This window comes from Monodelphis domestica, chromosome 1, assembly GCF_027887165.1.
Source record: "Monodelphis domestica isolate mMonDom1 chromosome 1, mMonDom1.pri, whole genome shotgun sequence".
Classification (NCBI taxonomy): Eukaryota; Metazoa; Chordata; class Mammalia; order Didelphimorphia; family Didelphidae; genus Monodelphis; species Monodelphis domestica.
In genome coordinates, this window is record NC_077227.1 from 232,531,727 (window position 1) to 232,554,767 (window position 23,041).

At 36.3% G+C, this 23,041-nt stretch overlaps 1 protein-coding gene across 15 annotated transcripts in view; it reads left to right on the forward strand.

Moving 5' to 3' along the window:
* Positions 1-416: 416 nt before the first annotated feature.
* Positions 417-23,041, forward strand: part of FOXN3 (forkhead box N3) — a 547,426-nt gene continuing 524,801 nt past the window's right edge. For 9 of the 15 annotated variants that reach the window (XM_056810558.1, XM_056810545.1, XM_056810547.1 and 6 more), the window contains exon 1: positions 425-628. The gene's annotated coding sequence lies outside the window, so the exon portion shown is untranslated. Of the gene's footprint in view, positions 629-726; positions 1,447-23,041 lie in introns of those variants that run through there. The other 6 variants (XM_056810542.1, XM_056810551.1, XM_056810553.1 and 3 more) reach the window with 3 other exon arrangements.

A 23,041-nucleotide genomic window follows, 5' to 3' on the forward strand; every position in this document is an offset into this window, starting at 1 on the left:
ACTTTATGCACGCGAATGCATAATATGCATCTTGGGGACCACAAACCTTGTTTATTCCCGTTACTGCCGGGCCCTAGAGGTTCTTGAGAATTGAAGATATTAAAAGTCTACTTTCTCAAATGCTCAGTTGCATTTCATCTTGATTTTATTTTATTTTCTATTTTGGCGTCTTTCCCACGACCCCCTTCTCCCACTCCCCATGTCCCCCAGTTTCAAGCGCAAAGAGACCCAGAGGCCCTTGTCATGGGCACAAGGGCATTTTCCATCAGAAAACAAAACAAAAACAAAACAAACCCCGGGCTAGCTGGTCAGCTGCACGTTGAGCAGCTCCGAGTGGAAAACTGGGCAGCGGCCACCTCCTCTCATGGGGCCCGGGTGCTAGGGAGAGGGCGTGATGAGCACTAGGACCCAGCAGGAGTTTGGGTAGTTCTCGGGGTTTCAGCAGTCCCTCTGACACCACCATAGCCCCGGGAGCATGGAGCCCGGGCTACGGCCGCGATCCGCTCGCAGGCTGCGTTCTCAATATTGAGCCGAACCAGAATGAAAGGATTAAGCGGGAGACTCTAACCCAACTGGAACGTCAGCCTGGGCCGAGGGGAGCCCCAGCAGGGGGGACAGAAGATAAAAGGTAACTAAAATGGTTTCCATTTCCTGCCTCTTAATCTCCAGCTCGGGTTTAGCATTGTCATTAGGAGCCTATAAAATGTAGAGGCAGCTGCAGTAAAAAATAATAATAAGGTTGCAAGAAAAATAATCCACAAACTTTAATTTATTTTTAAAGGAGTTTTTTTTTCTCCTTTATTTAAAAATTTCACCTGGTTTTCGCATTGATTTACAGCATGCAGTGAAAAATAGGAAAGACCCAGACAGGATCAAGGTAACTTTAAAAAACAACAACAACATAGTTTTATCTTAAAACTTGGGTTCACTTAAAAAAAAAGTTCCTCCCCCCGCCTGAGCATTTGTGAGGGTCAGCGTTGTAATTTTTATTTTGTCCATTTAATTTCCTTGGCATCTACCAGAAGAGAAAAATCTTTAAGTGACTCAGTGAAATCCTTGATATGGTGATATTTAATGACTTGCTGGACGTGGAGATGTTCTCCAGATGTTACTTTTATGGCGATGGAACTCACATGTGAAATGTGCAGTTCGGCGGAGTTGACGGGGCTGCGGTTCCAGCTGCTTTATTGTTGTTATAAACAGAGTGTCAAATCTGTGGACAGTTTAGACCAGCCTTTCGAACGCCGGGGGCTTGGCAGACCTTGATAGGACGTGCCGGGAGGAGAGTTTAGACGAAAGAGGAATAAAAACATTTCTCTCTCTGCGACGCACATTGTTCCGAGGCGAAAACCATTAAGGTTATTGGAAGCTGAGAAGCATGTTTTGCTTTATGCTTCGAAAATGACATTCGGGGAAGGGAAGCCGGATTCTTAGCAGGTTTAAATGGTGGGTTTCTTTTCTTCTTTTTTTTCTTTCTCTCCCCATCTTATCCTTTTCAACTGAGGCTATGCTTTAGAAGCACTCAAAGGGCAGGTTGTGGCTGTGGGGAAGCACTGGGAAGCAGTTGGGTTGGGAGATTATAATAATGTAAAAATGTATCTAATCTGAAAGGGCTGGTCTGTTAGAAGCCCCCATGTGGAGCCTGTCATATACAGTGTGCTTCCAATTGGTGGACAGGAAAAATAATCATTTTCCTAAGCTTAGGCAGACATCCTGTTGTATTCCTTTTGTTCCCATCTTCTTCATTGATCGCCAGCTTTGCCTTCTGAGGACCCCAGCCCAGAGAATGTATATGAGGAAAGTCTAAACAGAGGGCTGAATCCTACTTTTTTTCCTAAGACACTGTCCCTGGTCAGCTGTATTAAGCCGGTCTCTTGTGAAACCTGTCAGAGTACACTTAAAAAACAAAAACAAAAACAAAACCTTTCCCTAATTTCAGATGACTTTTTTTCCAAGGCAAACACTATTGCAAGGTAGATTTCTGAAATTAGGTGTAAATTGAGACATTAAAAAAAAACTATTGATTTTTAAAATATTTTTAAAAAATGTTCAGGTTAAAACAGGCCATTCTGATGGCAAATACTTTTGCAATAGTATCCTGGCTGGCATATCTTTATAAATATACAAGTCTAAGTAATTCTCACTTTATATTTCTTATTGTAAGTTGTAAACTGTAGAAGATTTTTACCTATTTTTTCTTTTTTTTTTAAGAGCTGAGTCTATAGTGACATTAGCAGATTATGTTTAACTTATTATTTGATAGTTCTGGTGGTCTGAGTACCACCATGTTTCATGCACCAAATTTAAGACTGCTGGTTAAAAGAAAAAAGTAAAACAAAAAACAAACGATGAAAAATTAGGTTGCTCACCATTAATGGAATTGTAGCATCTGGTATGAGAATGGACAGAATGGATTTCACAGAGTGGAAAAAAAAAAGAAAGGGTTCCTTCACAGTGACTCATATGTAGACTAGTAAATATTGTGAAACATTCTCCTTCACTTTTTAAACGGCAAGCTATAAGGCCCTAGGAAATTTACATTAGAAGTCTCCCATGCCTTTAAAAGCACCTCGGTTATTAAAGAGACACTATCCTGTAAGTTGTGTTAAATGTATAAACACTTTTCTGATTGGCTTAAAAATTTAGAGACAGGAAGTGGATGGTATCTAATAACCGAAGAGTGGAGACGGGGTTGCCATGGAAACTGAGAAGACTAACCATCTCGTCTTCTCCACACCACCTCCCCCCACCCCCTACCTCTTAAAAAAAAAAAAAACCCTGCATGTCATCAGAAATGCCTGCAGAACATGTTGGCTTCTGTGAGATTCCCACAGCATCTGTTGAAACCTGAGAACGTGCCTGTCAAATCAAGGTCATTTTTCAACAAAACTCTTAAGTCTCTTGTATTTCATAACAGTATCTTTTTTTTTTTCTAATTAGGGGAATATGCAAAGAGTAAAGACTTAGGAGAACTAATGTGCTTACTTTGCATTTTCTAGCTCTAAAGGAAAGCTCCAAAGGAAAGGGTTTGGAGACAGTGTAATTGAGATGCTTCTTGTACTTAGCTCCAAAGAGCTGTACTTCTCTTAGAAAGGCTTTTCAGGGCAGTCAAGGTTGGGCTTTTTTACCTGTGGGGAGAATATTTCTTAATGAAGTTTTACTTGTATGCCAGAGTGTGTTCAAAGTTAAGTTAAAGCATTTGAAGTGGGGAAAAAAATGAGTGATGGGCATTTAGGAATTTTGCTTGAAAGCAACCTGGGAAGAAAGACTTGCTGGGACTGAAGCTAAGGAGGAGGGTTTCAGAGATAGCACTGTTCTCCAGCAGCCACTAGCTGTGGAGTCAAAGAAGGGGAAAAAGTTCTATTTCAGCAAACCCTGCTTAGGAAACAGGAACTGAATGGACACCGCACAGATCATTTGTCTCAGGGTGCGTTGGTTACTATTACTAATACTACTAACTATTAGGTTAGATTTGAAAAGTTCTCTACCCCCTCCTTCCCAAGCCTTTGTGAGTGAGAAAGGGTGCTTTATCCTTTGGGAGAACTGCAGGGTTCCCACAGATTTCTGGGTAAAAATGACACCCAAGCTCTACTGGCTGGAGAGGACCCCTCTTGACTGGACAGCTGTTGGCTTGGTATTTGGCAGAGGGTAAAGAGCTCTTTAAAAAAAATATATGGCATAGAGTTTCCCAGTTTTAAACTGAATGTGATCTGACCAGATTTCTTCATCCCTTATGGCTCTTGTTAAAACTTTAAGTATGTTTTCTTTGGAAGTCTTTAATTTCTTTATATTCCCTCAGAAGTATTTCCCGAACAAACAATGTATTCTATGGGCTTTTAATGTTCTCTCTTAAACATACATACTCAGTTTGACATCTCTCTAAACTCATCATTTGTCTTCACTAGCAAATACTCTTTTTAAAAAATCATTTAATTGTATTTGCAGTAAAAGAGACCCAATATAAGTGTTTACTGGGTTTACCTGATATTCCGTACCTATTTAAACATAGGAGAGCTTTTGTGATTTGGTAAAAAATTTGGCAGCCCTTGGAAGTCAGACTTTAACTGATTTGGAATTTATCGAAGAACTCAGACTTTAATGGCCCAAGTGTTCTCTTGTAGCAAAGGATTTCCTGTTGGGAGACTTCTTATCTGAACGTGTGTTCATTGGCAGGAAATATGTCAGTTGCTTGTTTTTACAAACTGAAGGAAATGAACTGGATTCATTGGTTTCTAGAATCTACCTAAATTCTCCCTTACTCCTAACCCTTTTTCTCACTATAGTTCTTTCTAAAGCTGTTTTTGCAATAATTACTTGGGGAGGGATGACTTACCTACAAAAGAAGAATTAAATCCTTTATATCCATTTATTCTTTTAAATTTGGGGCTTGATGTTTTTTGATTTAGCAATAAAAACATTTTTGGTGACCGTGTTCAATTTGTTTCCCACACAGAACCCTTTATGCCTTTGAACACAAGTGGGCCCCATGCTAGGATAGCTCTCCTTTCTCAACTCTGCTTCTTGGGACACCTGGTTTTCTTTAAGACTCAACTCATGTACTTCCTCTTACAAAAGACCTTTTCTGATCTATTTCCTACCCATCCCCCACTTTGATTTAGATTGGCTCTATTACTTTCTTTTTATTTGGCATATCTTTTATATTTACATATATATGTATATGCATATATGTCTAGATTTATACCCAGATCTGTATATATCTGTTGTTTCCCCCTAGTAGGAAGTAAGCTCTTTGAGGAACTTGAGACCTTAATTTTTTTTGTCTTGGTATCCTCTTGGCCTGGTACTCTGCTTGGCACTGAGCAGGTGTTTATAAATGCTTGCTGAAATGAGTTTAATTTATTTTTTGAATACAAGTAAACTAATAATAAGATGTTGAGGAAAATACAAATTAGTCTTATTTGTCAATTAACAGCATATTTACCTATTAAGGCTTAATTGCTTTTTCTTTTTTAGTAGAGAAATATGCCTCAGTTTGAATAAATAGTTGAGGACTCTGTTGAAATTCAACTGTAGATGGGCCTTGGTCATTAGATTATTCTAAAGAAGAGAAGGCAATGACTCCCTTTAGAAATGGTAGTCAAAGAGATGAAAGATACCTTGTGAATGTAGACCTGTAAGTTTCCTATTCTGCTGTGGTTTGGAAAGGGGGAGATGAATTTAAGTTTATGGTCTCCACTTAAGAGCTTCTGGCCAGCCACTAGAACTCTTCCCACCCCCTTTCCTAGGGAGTACTTCCTTGTATTTGAGTGTGAACTCCCTGAGGGGAGGAACGTCCTTGTTTCTTGAATTTGTATCAGTTCCTGGGAACCAGCCTGGCACTAGTAATATGCACATAATAAATGCTCGTCACATAAATTTGAATATTCCAGAAAAAAAATCCAGTGACCTAAAATGCTGCAGGGAAAATGCTAAACAAAATTGCAAGTGGCAAATGTTTCTGTGGTTGAGAGGAAAATAAAGATACCATTTACTGGTTTAATTAAAAAATAAATAAATACTCTTCCTGCCATTCTGAGTGTCACAGATGAAAAATAGCTTCTAGGAACCTTGTTTGGGGCATGGTTGATTGAATGTTGTCTCCCTCTTTCTGCTGTGTGCTCCTTGAGGGCAGGACTGCCTTTTTCCTTTTTTTTTCTCCTTTTTAACCAAAGGGCTTAGCATAGGTCCTGGAACCTAATAAGTGCTTAATAAGTGTTTATCAGTTGATTGATGGATTGATTATTGGAGGAAATGAATTTTTCCAGGAAGAGCTTAAATCACCTTCCTTGGAGGATGTGAAGAAACCATGCTTGTTAAAGCTAATGCTTTGTTTTGCTCCTTCTTGGAAAATCAGGTGAAAGGAGCATTCCTGAGTAAGGTAATTGCGAACAGCCAGGGAAAACATCCCTTTAACAAGGCAGTCCGAGTCTGCTTACCACAGGGAACTAACAATATATGCTTAGAACAAGCCAATGTTTAGATCATAGCAAAAGGGAGTAGCAACAAGGTAGACCATTTGCACTTAGCATTTTTTGTTTTTAAACATTTGCTCCTCCTGATATAAACCATGCTTTACTAGTAGGTTCATAAATTCACTTCATCCTCATCTTTTTATAGATGAGGAGATTCTGAGGTCCAGTGAAATGATTAGCTCAAAGGTTTTTTCCACTATAAGATTCTTTCTCCTAAAAAATTGAGGAATATAAAAAAGTTAAATTAAATGATGTGTATCACTGCTTAAGAAAGCATTTATGTTTTTTATTTTGCAAAATATTAGAAGTGACATTTTAAAATGAGATATCTGCATGGTGATTGATGGCAGAAATAAATCCTATCGTTTTAACTGGAGATAGTATGACCCAGACCAGTGGTGGCAAACTCAAAGGGAAGGGTAGCCACAAATCCATAGATAAGGATCTCTGTGGGCTGAATATTGTCTGAGAAAACCACCAATTAACGTTATCAGAATTGCATCGCATTTTTATTTATTTTGTTAAATATTTCCCAACTACTTTTTAAGCTGATTCCTGTTGGCCTAGTGGGAGTGTTGTGGACTGGGGTCCTCATCCCACTATGTTTAACACCTCTGTGTAGATAGATACAGCATTGAATTGGGAGAGACCTTTCCTAGCTCTGACCTTATAAAGCAAGTTGTTAAATCTCTAGCCTCAGTTATACTCATCTGCAAAATAGATCTAACAATATTTGTTTTTTACTTTTTAAAAAATTCAGTTTTTATTTTATTTTCAGTTCTAAATTCTTTCCCTCCAACATCCTACTTCTCCATCCATTGAAAAGGCAAGAAAAAGAAAACCCATTACAAATATGTACTGTCAAGCAAAACAAATTTCTGTTTTAGCCATGTCTAAAAAAAAAATGTATCAATCTGCACTCTTGAGCCCATCAGTTCTCCTTCTAGAGGAGAAAAGCAAATTTCAGCATTGGTCTTTTAGAATTGTGGTCAGTTATATGGATCAGAATTCTTGAGTCTTTAAAAATTTATTTTTACAATATTCATGTTATTTGAATAAATTGTTCTCCTGGTTCTGTTCACTTTACTTTGCATCAGTTCATACAAGGCTTCCTGGGGCCTTATAATTCTTGTATTATCAGCCTCTTGGGCAGTTGTGAAAGTCAAATAAAAATTCTTTTAAGTGTAGAGTGCTACCAAACTATGAGCTATTACTATTTTTAGTCAGTTCTCATGTCCTAGATTTGGTAGTGACAAGTCCAGTCTCTGACATTTAACTTAGCCATGTAACTAAAGGAAATTCATTTAACCTCTCCCAAGGCTCTCTTGCCTCATTTATAAAATAGAAACAATGCATACTATTGGTTCTAGGTTCTTTATATCACCAATGATTAAGAACCTGTTCTTGGGTGTTAGATGCTAGACTCTGGAGACAAAAGCACAAAATGATCTCTAGACCAAGATGGAAGCTTCCATTTTAGATAAATAAACAAATATATGAATATGTGTATTTATATATATTTTATCATATATTTCTGATCTTGGTTATTAGTGCTTTCTCGAAATTATTATATATTATCTATTAGGTGTAAAAATAATATAAAGATTATGTATTTTATTACATATTATATATACATATATTATACATTATGTCAATATAATATACAAACTATAAATGTCAATACATATAATAGGTTATGAATAACATACATTATAAATATAAAACATTATATAAATATTATGCATACAGTAGGTCAGAAACAGCACATATACAAATATGTTATTAAAAAGGCAGTATACATAAAGCATACTCTAAATAACAGTATCATATAAAGTGTATACATAAACTTATAAATACCACACATTATCAATTATAAATAACACACAGTATAAACAGCATAGACATAATAGGTTAGAAAATACTATAATATAATACAACATAAATATATGCTACAAATAATATCAAAACAATATTGATATAGTTTATATCATATGCTATAAAGAACATGTATGTATGCTATATTAGACTATACACCATCTATATATAATGCACTGTCTATGTAACCTATTATACTATTTATTATATATTATTATATTATGTTAATAAATATTTTAATAATTTAAAAAGAGAGAACATTGATAGCCTGGATCAAGAAAGGTTTTTCACCAGGAGTCTTAGTGATGTTTTGATGGAAGCGATGGAGTCTATGAGACAGGAAGCATGAGAAAAAATATGGTATGCATAAGTGGGATGACCCTGGGCAAAGGCAAGAGGGGATCGAGGGCTTTTATGAAGAAGTGCTTTATGAAACCTTGAGTTCGCAAAATTTAAATCAGTGTATCAGAAGGATCATTTGGTTGTGGTTACCAGAGGCTTAATAGCAAGGAGAAATGAAAAATATATTTTTGGCCCTTGCCCAGAACCCTCCACTAACCTATGGAATTCCAAAGAACCTGAACTAACATTCTTTGATTCCAAAATTAGAGAAATAATAGCAATGATCTCTCCTTTATCCAACACTTTGCACAGTAATTTCTTTATTTTAACCCTTTTTGGTAAGTAGAAAAGCAAATTAGAGAGAAACTTACTCATTGGTCACCAGGAAATGAGGGAGCCTGGACTTGAATTCAGGTTCATACAACTCCAAAGCCCAATGCTCTTCTTCCTGTCTCTTCCTTCTGTGAGGCTACTCGTGCTTCATTGAGAGCCTTAAAAATGAGATCTTGATCTGTCTTGGGGGTCTTTTAAATGCCATTTTGCCCAAAGTAGGAGATTTGACTTATTCCATCTCTCCCAGCCTATTTATTGTTTAGTGAAAATTTTGTGTATTAATTGCCACTTGTGAAATAAGAGTTTGCCTAAATGTATGGTACATTCTAGGCAATCTTAGTAATATAACTTATTGGTAATATGTGAGTATCATCAATTTCTATGCATACTTAAATATTATATGAAACTGGTACCTGTGAAAATGGTCATCTCCTCATTGGTCACAAACCTTCCTGTTACTCAGAAGGTGTGCTGTGTTAGAAAGAATGTAAGGTTTGGACTCAGAAGCCTCTCATTTTTGAATCCTCCCAGCCCCCTACTACTTACTAGCTGTGTGAATCTGGGCAAGTTATTTCGTTTATCTGAAGCAGTTTCCAACTTAAAGGGTCAACATGTCAATATATATCATGATTTGAGGCAAGTCACAACCTCCCTGGCCCTCAGTTTCTTCATCTGTAAAATGAGTAGGTTGGTCTAGGTAGACTCCAGGGGCCCACTCTATGTCTAGATTGATGATTCCTTGATCTTAAATTGCAAAGTAAATGTCAGTTATTCCTATTGCTAGCATGATAGAAAATAGAGAAGACAGAAGGGAGGAGCCTCACTTATCTCCCTTATATCCCAAGAGGCAGTGGCCTTACTCTTATCAACCCCAGGGAATGGAGGATAGATTTTAAACAATACAGTGAGTGGGAAAATCTCCCTCTCCTGAGGTGGTTTTTCCTAAGCACAGGGAAATAGCAGACCATTAGAGCCAGGTTTTATTCTTTAATTTTTTTTTTATTTTGCATTTAGCCAAAATAAATAAAATAGTATTTTCATACATATAGTGGAACCAAAAAGGGGGATTGTATATAAATTATGGATCTATTCATATAGTTTTAAAGTAGATAATGCTCACCTTTTACTTTCATATTCATCCTGCTTCTATGTTTTCTTTAGAATTCTACCTGTTAAGTTTCTTTGTACTTTCTCCTAAGTATTTAAGAAATCCTTCTTTCTTGGGGTGGGGTGGGGGGAATATAAGCAGAACTTTCCTTTCCCTTGCTCCCCAAGTCCCTTACCCCAAAATCTAGGAACAAAACTCATGTAACAAAAAAGCATATTTAGGCAAAAGTAAATACCATTGGCCATGTCTGAAAATGTCTCCTTTTCCATCTTAAGATCATCACCTCTCTGTCAGAGTATAGGTATTGTAAAGGGGAAAAAGGGGTTAATTTTAAAAAGGGTTGGACTGGATTATTTAAGAGTGTGGTTGCCAGGAATTTATATTAATCCCAAAGAGATTTATTTACAATTTATTTGCAAAATGTAGAAAGAGTAAAGTAAGGAAAACCAGAGAGAGGTAGGGTAAGATATCTAGCCTAAGCACTAAGTAATTTACTTCCAGCCCCTAGTCCAACCCAGTCAGGGAGAGTTGGTTCTTAGCTGGCCTTGGCAAAGCCGAGGACCTGGGGAAAAACTCTCTCAAGAAGCTAGTATCTCCTGAGGCTAGATTCTTCAGAAAATATCCAGGAAAGGAGTCAGCTCTTTCACTCACCACATGTCAGTCCAACAGTCTCATCAGGAACAGGATCTAAAGTCCAGTCAGCAGATTTCTCCTTCAGCCTCTACTCCAAAGAATGAAGAAGTGGCCTCACAGGAAGTGACTGCTCCTTTTAAAGATGCTTCTTTTGTATCACTTCCTGTGTCTTCTTCCACTTTTTACATGGACAAATCATAGTCTAAAACCTTGCTTAAGACTGCCTGTGAGGCAGTCAGTCGTTTCTGATTCATCACCCACTCTTGCACACGTGGGTCACAGACCTCTCACTTAATGATTAAATGGGATGTTTACAATTTTGATGATTAGATCTAAAAATGGGCAGATCTTCCCACTCAACTTTAAGTAGGGTGTTCTAAAAATAGGCAGGGGTTACAATTTAATCTTCACAGTATCATTCTTCATCATGAGTCTTTGAAGTTCTTTTCTGTTTAACTTCATCTGACATACCTGTATTTGGTCTCTGCAAATAGGAAAGCCCTTCCTATGAGGGGAAGAAATGATTCTCTATTCTCCTTCTCTTTACCATCAGTGGAGGTATATCTATATTACCCCTGATCAGTTATTATATAGATTTTGGAAGAAGCCATATTACTTCAAGATACTTGGTGATTAAAGTAATGAATATTCTGTGAAACCAAAGACCTCCTAAAAACTGGTATTAGAATTTTTTTCCAGATATTTTTTCTAAAAAAGACAAGAAATAAAGAGTTTACTAGTTGGCATTGATGGTGGTTTATTAAAGTTATTTATTAACTTATTGTATATCAGTCACATTTCACAAACTCAGAACTTTAGAACTGGAAGGGAAATGAGACGTATGGACTTTAGAGACTGAGAAATCTATATGATCAGGGTGAGAAAGGGTGCAAATATGGAATGCTAGAGCTGTAACAGGCTGTAGCTCTTTTAAATTCTGTGTAGGAGTAAAGACTGGGCACAGACCCAATAATGAACTTTTCTGTTTTCCAAGATGGTACTAGATGATGCCTGAACTAGAAGTTACTTTTATGGCTAAACCTATGAATCCATGATCCTCCTGGCTAAATGCTCTGAAGGCATGAGTTTGGGGACCAGATGAATTAGGACCTACCTAGGGGTCATAGACCTACTTAGGAACTCAGTTGCATTTCCAAGATTGTATTAGATGATCCTTGGTTTAGAAAGGCCCTTCTAGAACTAAACCTAGAAGTCTGTGCCTAGCCTAGCCAAGTGGTGACAGATTCATCACAGTGAGTTAGGGTACCTGATAAGTTGGGTACCAATTTTGAGGAGCCACTCTAGCTCACTCACTATTAAGGAGGCAGTCTGTATTTATGGAGGGAAGAAATGCTTTTAGATTCACAGCTCATTCAGATAATGATGTGAGTTATTTGTCACCCGTGAGCTACATTGAACAGATATTGTAACTCCTCCATTGCTGTAAATTTGTTCAATGTAGAAGACAGGATGCAAGCTAATAACAATTGTGAATGCCCTCTCCATCCATGAAAATGTCAACCATCCTATAAATTAGTAGATGGTCTTTGAGTTGCCATGGGTAAAAAAAAAATGTAGCTCCATGGGACCAAACTGTTGATGATGACCCTTTGGGAACTTAGCTCAGAATCACTAGGTTAGATGTGAAGACTTGAAATTGATAACTTCTTCCAGAGATCATCTTCCACCCGCATAACCATTGAGGGAAGATCTGGGATCTTCCCCACTTTCCTAGGAGACATCAGAAGATAATGTGAGGGGGCAGCTGGGTGGCTCAGTGAATTGAGAGCCAGACCTGGAAATGGGAAACCCTGTGTTCATATCTAGCCTCAGCTACTTCCTAGTTATGTGACCCCGGGCAAGTTACTCAACCCCATGACCTAGCCCGTACCACTCTTCTGCCTTGGAACCAATATAGTATTAGGTTTAAAATATATAAAGGATAGTAAGGGTTTAATATATAGTAAATATTTATTTAATTTATTTAATATATAAATATATAAAGTATGGTATGGGCTTAATATGTTATTTTAATTTATTAAATACATATTTAATCCATAAATATAAATATATATAGTAAAGGGTTTAAAAAAATAAGCAGTTTTTTGAACTTTGACAATGGAATCTATCAGCTCAGTTTTGTTTGTGGGGAGGGGTGATTGGGTCACAAAATTGGTACAGTTTTGCACATAGAAATACCATCAGAGATTCACACAAGAGTGACTCAAGGAAATTGCATTGGTTTTAAAGACCTTTTTATAATGAGCTTCTCTGAGTCCACTCTAGAAAGTCACATCCCTTGAAGGAAAAAGTTATAGTGCTTCTTTTTTATGGGAGTTATGTATGGGGCACCCCAAATTGAACATAATAGAGCTAAAACTGAAAGCAGAAATGTTTTCTTTAGAGTGATTGGTGCTCCCATTGGTAAACTACATTCTGAAATTTGGAGCAAATGGCATAAAATGCATCCTCCAATGTGCTACTGGAAGAGAAGGTACTAAGGGGAGACTTACCTGAGGAATAGCAGCCAGGATAAGGAAGCATACCTTCTGGTAGATTCCTATATTAACTAATGATTCTTGCCAACTAGGTGCTAAACTCAGTTGTTGCTATGCTACCGAAAGATGGCAAATGCTGTGGGCTCCCTCCAAATTTCATCACTGGAACAAATCCCAGTTGCCTTACCCTAGTTATGGTGGCTTGTTGAGTGAGAAAGGGATTAGACTAGAGAAGGAATAGAAGGATTAGATTACTACCCAGCTCTAACCCCAACATCCTGAGGGCATTGATCTTCCAAAGGAAAGGATGAACAGCAACTTTTACTGGCCAGAAACTCACTTTCTCCCTTTTTTTCTTCTTTATTATAACCATTAACAGTTTTTAGCAGTTCCAAGGCAGAAGAGTGGTAAGGGCTAGGCAATGGGGGTTAAGTGACTTGCCCAGGGTCCCACAGCTGGGAAGTGTCTGAGACTCCTTTAGAGTCAAGGAGAATTAAATTTTAAATATTTAAAAAAATATTATGGAATGTATAATCCAGTGAAATTGCTTTTCAACTCTGGAGGTTGGGAGAAAAGAGGGGAGGAAGATAACAAGAATCATGTAACGATGGGCAAAATTGTAAAAAATAAATGAAATAAAATTTTAGAAGTTTTTATTGAAGTACAATGAAGCAGCCCATCCTAAATGCTCTCTTCTTCAGGACAGATATGTTCCTGTGACTATTTTGAGTCCCGTCCTTCATGAAGTTTTCTCTGACTATGCCAGTCGATATAGCTCTCTTCTTTATCTGAATGCCTATTGTATTTACTTTAGCACTACATAGTTTTTTTGAGTTTTGTTTTTCAAGCGTTTAAGTCCTGATTTGTTTTAGTATAGCACAATAGGGATTTAGAATCAGAAGGCAATCTTAAATTCATCTTTTAGATCCTTCATTTTTCAGATGAAAAACCTGAAGTACAGAGAGGGAGAATAATTTCTCCATCATTACTCAGGGAATCAGAATCTCTTCTGAATGCCTCCGTGTTTGTTATTGTTAGGTCATTTTCAGTCACATCTGACTCTGTGACCCCATTTGGGTTTTTTTCTTAGTACCATAATGGAGTGGTTCACCATTTTTTCTTCCATTTATTTTACAGATAAGGAAACTGAGGCAGACAACGTTAACTGGCTTTCCCAGAGTCACCCAAGTGTCTAGGACCCCATTTAAATTCAGGGAGATGAGTTCACTTTGCTGCCTACCTGCCCAAATGCCTCCCTATATCTATTTGCTCATGACACCAAAAGCCTTCCTTTTGGTCCTTTTATTGTGCCGAAATGAATAAAGTAATTACAATGTCCATCTGTTATCCCTTGCTCTTGAGACATGATTGATCTGCTTCCCTTCAGTTTTGTGGTCTCTCTTGTGTTCTACAAATTCTTTCAGAAATGACTAACAGGAATTAAACCATGCTACCTGTCTAGGGTTTTAAGACACTAAAACATAGATTATCTGGGTCTGGTAACTTGAAATAAGCCCAGATATAGGCCATTTTCCATCTCCTCATCTTCCCATGAGCTTTGCTTTTCCATAGATAGAGATATTTTCATAGATTTCATAAATTTTTTACTTTTCCCATTCTTTTTCCCATTCATAATTCAATGATTATTTCATTGATATTTTCATAGAAAAGTATAAGGAGAGTTGAGTAGTTCATCCTTCTCATTGTCCAGTATTATCATCTCATCCCCACACTGGAGAAAGTTTTATCCTTTCTTTGATCTTCCGCATTTCTCCATTGTGGAATTAAAAAAAAAATCTTTATTCTTAATATTATTTGCCTACCTCAACTCATTCTAGACTTCAGTACGTCTGAAGATAGTCTTAGTGGACTATTTCTTTTATATTCATCCTCAGTTACATGGCCTTGCTGCTATTGCATAGTAAAAAAAAAAAATGAACTGCTGCTGAGTTCCTTGTGCTTTAACTTTTTTTTAAGCAACTTCCCCTTTGCATCATTATCTGACTAATTTCTGCTTAGAGCTTGAGAATTTCACTCTTGAGTGCCTTTTATTCTATTTGGGCCAACTTTCCTTGCAGAATATTAGGCCAGTGAATCCTAAACCCTTTGAAAAATGTTCTCTCCCAATCTAGGATGTGTTTCAGTCTATGTCTGACTTTACTTCTCTATCTTTGAAAAGCCTTAGGAGAAAGTCCTTCTAGTGCCCACCTGGTTTAGCCTTGTTACTCATTACTCTCCTTCCCACACTCTTCTCCCCTTTCCTGCTCGCTGTGGTCAGCCAACTGGTCTTCTCTTTGTTCTTCCCCAAGATCTATGCCTTTGCATTCCCCAGCCCTCCTGCCTTGAACTCGGTCCTTCCCCCCTTTGCCTGCTAGGATCCTCTGGCTCAAGTCCCACCTCCCCACAGGGCCTTTTCCTCATCTCCTGTGTCCTACTGGTAGTTTCCTCTCTCCCCAATTACCTTCTATTTATTTTGAATATATTTCTATATCTGTGGTCTCTTCCAATAGAATGCTAGGTCTTTGAGACTAAGGTTTTTGTTTCTTTCTTTATAATTATATCCCTATCACCTAGCTAGTACTTGGCATATTGTTAATATTAATAAATGCTTGTTGATTAGATTGGTTGATCATGAAATCTGATAAGATAATCACTTGTTCTCAAGGTTCCCATGATTTCAATTTCAGCCACCGGTTCCTTTTTATTGTTCAGAATTGTCTAAAATACCAACTCCCTTTGTCACTTTTCTTCACCTTTTTGTTTTTTTTTTTAAATAAAAACCCTTACCTTCTGTCTTAGAATCAATACTAGGTATTGGTTCCAAGCAAGAAGAGTGGTAAAGGCTAGGCAGTGGGATTAAGTGACTTGCCCAGGGTCACACAGCTAGGAAGTATCTGAGGTCGGATATGAACCAGGACCTACCATCTCTAGGTCTTACTCTCAATCCATTGAGCCACCCAGCTGCCCCCACTTTCTTCACCTTTTAAAGGGTAAGATTATCATTTAGCCAAATCTTACTTAAAAAAACTTTTTTATCCGCTCTGTCTTTCACATAGAGGTTTTATATTTATGTATTTAGTCATCATTTAGCCAAATCATAATTTAAAAAAAATCTAGCTGCTCTATCTTTGGCATAGAGGTTTTATATTTATTTAATCATTATTTAGTCAAATCATGATTTTAAAAAAATTAGCTGCTCTGTCTTTGGCTTAGAGGTTTTATATTTATTTATTTAATCATCATTAAGCCAAATCATAATTAAAAAAAAATTCTAGCTCCTCCGTCTTTGGCATAGAAATTTTATATTTGTTATTTAATCATCATTTAGCCAAATCATAATTTAAAAAAATTATAGCTGCTCTGTATTTGGCACAGAGGTTTTATATTTTTTTATTTAATCATTGTTTAGCCAAATCATAATTGGAAAAAAAAATTTAGCTGCTAATTCTTTGGCATAGAGAGAGGTTATATATTTATTTAATCAACGGCTGATTAACTGATGTTCCCTATGACTACAATATCTCACTTCTGACAGAAGTTTTAGTTAAGGCATGATAGCTGTGTTTAAATATCTGCAGACCTGTGATTTAAAAAAAAAAAAAGACACCAAAAAACAAAACAAGCGATTAAACTCATTCTGCTTTACCCCAGAAGGGAGGATGAGGACCAACTGTTAGACATTACAAGGAGGACTGGCTCAGTGGATCGAGAGCCAGTTCCAGAAATAGGAGGTCCTGGATTCAAATCTGGGTTTTAAAAAAATTTGCCAGGCGACAGATTATTGCTAATTTTGAGATCTGTTTCTAATCCCTTCATCTAATGCCTCCTTTTTGTCCTGGGTGGTCTATAGTAGACCTATATAACTGTATAACTTCTATTTCTCCTTCCATTGGCCAGCACCCAAGTGCTCTTCCTTCTCAGGTTCCTGGATTCCCTTACATGGGTTAATCTACTTAATATGCAGTCCTCTTCCATAGTCCCTCCTTTTGAATGAGGGATTCCCTTCCAGAGCGTGGGTCCCATCCTACCATGTTGGCTCGGTGATAATGTGGAAAGAGTGCTGTCTTTGGAGTGTCACCTATGAGCTTCAGCCTCCTTATCTGTACAATGAAGGGATTAGGAGGACTTTCCAAGTCCTTCCAACTTTCTCTCGAGGAGCTTCATGCGTTCCCATTTTCTTTCTTTCTCTACGATCTTTCATTCACCCTGTTGATCAGTTCTGTTTTGGAGCATGGGTTTTTACTAAAGCTTGTGGGGTTTATTGCTGACTTTTATTGGATATTTTCTTTCTAGTGAGTTACTTGCCTTTTCTTGTGTTATTCTTCTCCCCGTGTTGTATTTCTGCTCTGGCGTACCAGATCCCAATTCTTCCATTTTTTAGTTTAAAGCTCTCTCAGATTAATACCGAAATGATTCAGTAGAGTGCAAGGGTTCCGAACTTTTTTTGTGTCATGGACCCTTTTAGTAATTGTGGGTTTTAAAATGTTGTGGCAGGGAGGGGGCAGGGGAACAGGCCCGTGTCCCCCAGGGGTCCCTCCTCCTTCCATCCTGGCTGGGATTGGTCTTGAATTGGACCAATCCCGTGCTAGGGAGGGGCCATGCCCCCCCTTACTTCCGGTGTGAGATTGGTCTATATAAGGACCTTCCTTGGCTTAGCAGAAAACTTTAGATCTAAAGAGGTTCAAGGTTTAGGGAGTTAGTAAGTTTCAGCTAGGGGAAACTCTGGTTTTTCTTACTTTATATTAAAGTTAATAATAAAGTTTTTCTTATTTTAATCTTTTCATAATCATATGCCCCTTTTCAGAATATTTTTAAATGCATAAAATAAAATACATAGAATTAAAGAGGAAACCAATTATATTGAAATATAGTAATCAAAATATTATCACCATACATAATATAAATCATATTTAATATAAATATAGTTATAAAATATCACTATACATGATATAAATAATTTAATTATACTTATCAAAATATCACCATATATAATACAAATAAATTATATTTAATATATAGTTAGATATATTATTATATTTAATATAACTATATTATAGTTAGCTATATTATCACTATGTATACATAAATTATATTTAATATAAATATATTATAGTTATCAAAAAATATATTATAGTTATTTTTAAAATATCATGAACCCAGGTTAAGAACCATTGCTATTGAGAGCTAGGCCTAGAAACAAAAGGTCCTAGGTTCAAATGTGACCTCAGAAACTAGCTAGCTGTGTGACCCTGAGCAAGTCACTTGACCCCCCATTGCCCAGCCCTTTGTGTGCCTTTGAACTGTAGCAGTTAAATTTAGTTTCTCTGCTAGAAGTATTATATTTTTTAGCGGTTTATTTGAGATTAAGAATTAGAGAAAATACAAAATAAGAAAAGCACGTGCCTAGGCCCAGAGAGCCCATTCACCACCACTTACATCTTGCCTGCTAGGTGGAGAGCCGTGTCTCCTTGGAAGCGGAAGTAGGAAGAGAGCTGGTAGGCTTTACAACCAGTTTAAATAGAAATTTTTTATCTCGCCCAGGTGAGGATCTCAGTGAGATTACAAAGCATTCTGGGAAGTGGCCAAGGACTTCTGGGGATTGGAGTCCGGGGTTCAAATCTCCATTTTTACATTTCTCCGTGTGATCATTTTGGGGAAAAACATTTTTTCCCCAAAAGGATCATGAAAACATAATCAACTTAAAGATTACAATATTAGAGGATAAGATTTTTACAGAACCAATACATGGTATTGATTCTAAGATGGAAGGAAAGGGTTTAAAAAAAAAGAACCACTGCTCTAGTGGTATAATTCATTCTTCATATTTATAGCCTCAGTGCCAAGCATGGTACCTGGCACAATGTTAGTGCTTAATAAATGCTTGTTGGTTGATATCTACTCATTGCTCTTTGGATAAAGATCTCACATTAAGTGTATCAAAATTTAATATTTCTAGAGAGTAAAACTGGGATTCATCTGTTTCGTTGTTGCTGTTTGGGGTTTTTTTGGGTTTTTTTTGCCATTTTGTTGTAGTCCCTGGAAATCACACAAAGTTTAATTATTTATCTTAAATATTGGTTTAATATGTCATTATATGTCTTTTTGTGTGTTTTTTTTATGAGTTTCCATGATCAAAGAGGTTATCACCTTGTGATTGACATAGTGGTGTTTAGCTTTCCTATATATTTAGGTTGGTCCTCAGAGGACTGAACTTTGAATCTTTCCAGCTTAGTAGACTCTATTGGAATTTGTATTTCACCCGCATAACCTTTAAGATATCAGGGGTTAAGGGCAGCTGGGTGGCTCAGTGGATAGAGAGCTAGGTGTTGGAGATGGGAGATCTGGGGTTCAAATAGGATTTCAGACATTCTCTAACTGGATGACCTTGGGCAAGTCACTTAACCCCCATTGCCTGCCCCTTACTGTTCCTCTGCCTTGGAACTAAAACTTAGTACTGATTCTAAAAAAAAGAAGGTAAGGGTTTTAAAACAAAAGAAAAAATAAAAGTAAAGAAAAGTATGCTAGGGTAAATCATTAAAATAGTCTATTTATCAGGGTCACACAGCATGTTGGTACTGAAACAAGGATTTCACCATGGAAAAGAGAGGGCTTTGCTCAAGAGAAAATGACATGCACATGTAGGTGAGAAGAGCTTACTTCATTCTTGACCTCTTTCTTCCTGATCTCTGAGTGAGGGTACTAATTTATTTTAAATCTGTGCTTTGGTCACATAGAGAAGTGCCCATCACAGGAAGTTTGTGGGTTATTTTTTTTTTCATCGTAACTTAAAGGCTAAATTTGTCATGGCTTTGTGTGCTAATGTGTTCAAAATGTGTTAAAAGTGGTCTTTTATAGTTTACAATCATATAATAATGACATAATAATGTCTTATATTAAACCAATATTTATGATAAATAAGGGCATTTTAAACATCCTTGATGTTAAAAAGAATTGTTGATTTGTCTGAAGATCAAAGAGCATAAGCATCTTATTTGAAGAAATTATAAAGGAAAATTGCCCAGATATCTTAGAAGCTGAAGGCAAAGTAGAAATTGAAAGGATCCGCTGGTCGACCACCACCTACTAAAAGAAACCCCAAAATGAAAACTTCCAGGAATATTATAGCCCAAATCCAGAACTCGCAGATCAAGGAGAAAATTAAAAAAAAATTTTAATTTTATTTGGTCAATTTCAAACATTGTTCCTTGGTTACAAAAATCATATTCTTTCCCTACCTCCCCTTCCCCCACCCCTCCCATAGCCGACACACGTGTCCTTAATCAGAATCCATTTCCATATTGTTGATGTTTGCATTAGGATATTCATTTAGGGTCTACATCCCCAGCCATATCCCCATGACCCATGTAATCAAGCAGTTGTTTTACTTCTGTGTTTCTATTTCTACAGTTTTTCCTCTGAATGTGGATAGTTCTCTTCCTCATAGATCCCTCCTGGATGTTCAGGATCACTGCATTGCCACTAATGGAGAAGTCCATTCCATTCAGTTGTACCACGGTGTTTCAGTCTCTGTTTACAGTGTTCTCCTGGTTCTGCTCCTTTCGCTCTGCATCACTTCCTGGAGGTTTTTTCAGTTCCCATGGAATTCTTCCACTTTATTATTCCTTTGAGCACAATAGTATTCCATCACCAACATATACCACAATTTGTGCAGCCATTCTCCAATTGAAGGGCATCCCCTCATTTTCTAATTTTTGGCCACCACAAAAAGTGCAGCTATGAATTTTCTTGTACAAGTCCTTTTCTTTATTATCTCTTTGAGGTACAAACCCAGCAGTGCTATGGCTGGATCAAAGGACAGACAGTCTTTTAGTGCCCTTTGGGCATAGTTCCAAATTGCCCTCCAGAATGGTTGGATCAATTCACAACTCCACCAGCAATGCTTTAATGTAAGGAGAAAATATTTTAAGCAGCCAAAAAGAAAGAATTCAAGTACTATTGAGCCATAGTTAGAATCACACAAGATTAAACAGCCATCAGTAATAAAGAAATGGAGAATTTGAAATTGGATATTCTAGAAGGTGAAGGATTTAGGATTACAACCAAGTATCTAACCAGCAAAACTGAGTATAATCCTATGGGGTGGGGGCATAAATGAGAATTTAGCAAAATAGAGGACTTTAAAACTTTCCTAATGAAAAGACTGGAACTGAATAGGAAATTTGATTTAAACACAGGGCTCAAGAGAAGCATGAAAACATAAAACAGAAGAGGAAGCGGAATGGATTTAGAACCCAACAATATGTTCTTTACAAGAAACGCACTAGAAAACAGATACACAGTTAAAATATTGACCTGGCATATACTCTATTATGCTATAGCTGAAGTAAAAATGACAGGGGTAGCAATCAAAATCACAGGTCAACCAAAAATAAAAATAGACCCAGTTAAAAGAAATAAGCAGGGAAACAACATTTTGCCATAGTAAATGAATTAATATCAATACTGAAAATATTTCTACCAAATGTCATAGTCTCCAGATTCTCAAAGAAAATTGAGTTACACTAGAAAGTAGAGAGTGAAGCTATTATTACAGTGAGGGACCTTCATTTATACACTGAGACATAGATAAATCTTACCATGAAACAAACAAGAAAGAAGTGAAAGAGATGAATAGAATTTTAGAAAAATTAGCTATGATAGAGCGCTGAAGAATATTGAGTGGCAACAGGAATATATCTATTTCTCAGCTGTGCCTGGCACTTAAAAAAAAATGACCATGTATTAGAGCATAAAAATTTCCTGAACAAATGCTGAAAAAGAAATATTAAGTACAACTTTTTTTCTGGCCATAATGCAATAAAAATGACATCTAATTAAGAGCCTTTTAAGCATAGATTTAAATTTTTGGAATTAAATAACTTAATCCTAAAGAATAAGTGAGTTAAAGACCAATCATAGAAATAATAATTTCATTAAAGATAATGACTACAATGATATGATTGACCAAAACTTATGGGACAAAACCAAAGCAATACTATGGGGAATAGTTGTTTCTCTAAATACTTACATCAGTAAAAGAGAGAGTAGATCAGCAAATTATATACATGTAACAAAAAAAAACTAATTAAAAGCTTTAGGTAAATACCAAATAAAAATTCTGAAAATCAAAAGAGAAATTAGCAAAATTGAAAGTAAAACAACCATTCAATTAATGAAACTAGGAGCTGTTTTTTTTTTTTTAAGCCAAAATAAAGTAGATAAACCATTGGTTAATTTGAATTACCTGAAGAAAACCAAATTACCAATATAAAAAATGAAAAACAGTAGTTTACAACCACCAAAATAATTACGTGAAGATGAAATAAAAACAATTTGAAGTTCTTTTGCCAGTAAAACTGACAATCAAAATTAAATGGATCAATATCTACAAAAATATAAATTGCCTAGATTAATAGAACAGGAAAGAAAATAAAGAAAATATTAAAATAACTATTTTAGAAAAAGAAGTTAAAGAAGTCATTAATTAATTCCCTGTAGGGGAGAAAAAACTCAGGACCAGATGGATTTTACAGGTGAATTCCTTCAAACATTTAAAGAACAATTCTAATACTATATAAACTGCCTTACTTTACTATTTGGCATACTGGCTTTTTTTTTTTAATAAAGAGGGAATCCTACCAAATTCTATGATATAAGTATGGTCTTGATAACTAGACCAGAGAGAATCAAAACAGATAAAGAAAAACATAGACTAATTTCCCTAATGTATATTGATGCAAAAATTTTTAATAAAATTCTCACAAGGATATTACAGCAATATATCACAGAGATGTTAAACTCTGACCAGACTAGATTTATATCAGGAATGCAGGACTAGTTCAATATTAGGAAAATCATAAGTATAATTGACCATATTAATAACAGAAATCATATCAATGGATGCAGGAAAATTATTTTGAGAAAACACAATACCCATTCCTGTTAAAAAACACACACACACACACACAGAAACAAACCAAATACTAGCAAGCACAGAAATAAATGAAAATTTCCTTAAAATGATCAGTTATTGGTAAAGGATAAAGTAAGGTAGGAGCCTTTCCAATAAAATTCAGGTGAAGCAAAGATATCTGTTATCACCATTACTAATCAATATTGTACTAGAAATGTTAACTATAGCAATGACAAGAAGAAGATACTGAAAGAATAAACAATAGACAATGTCTAGTCAATCAATAAATATTTATTAAGTGCTGGGCACTATGCTAAAAACTAGGGTTACAAAAAAGAGACAAAACACAGCCCTTAAGGAGCTTGTG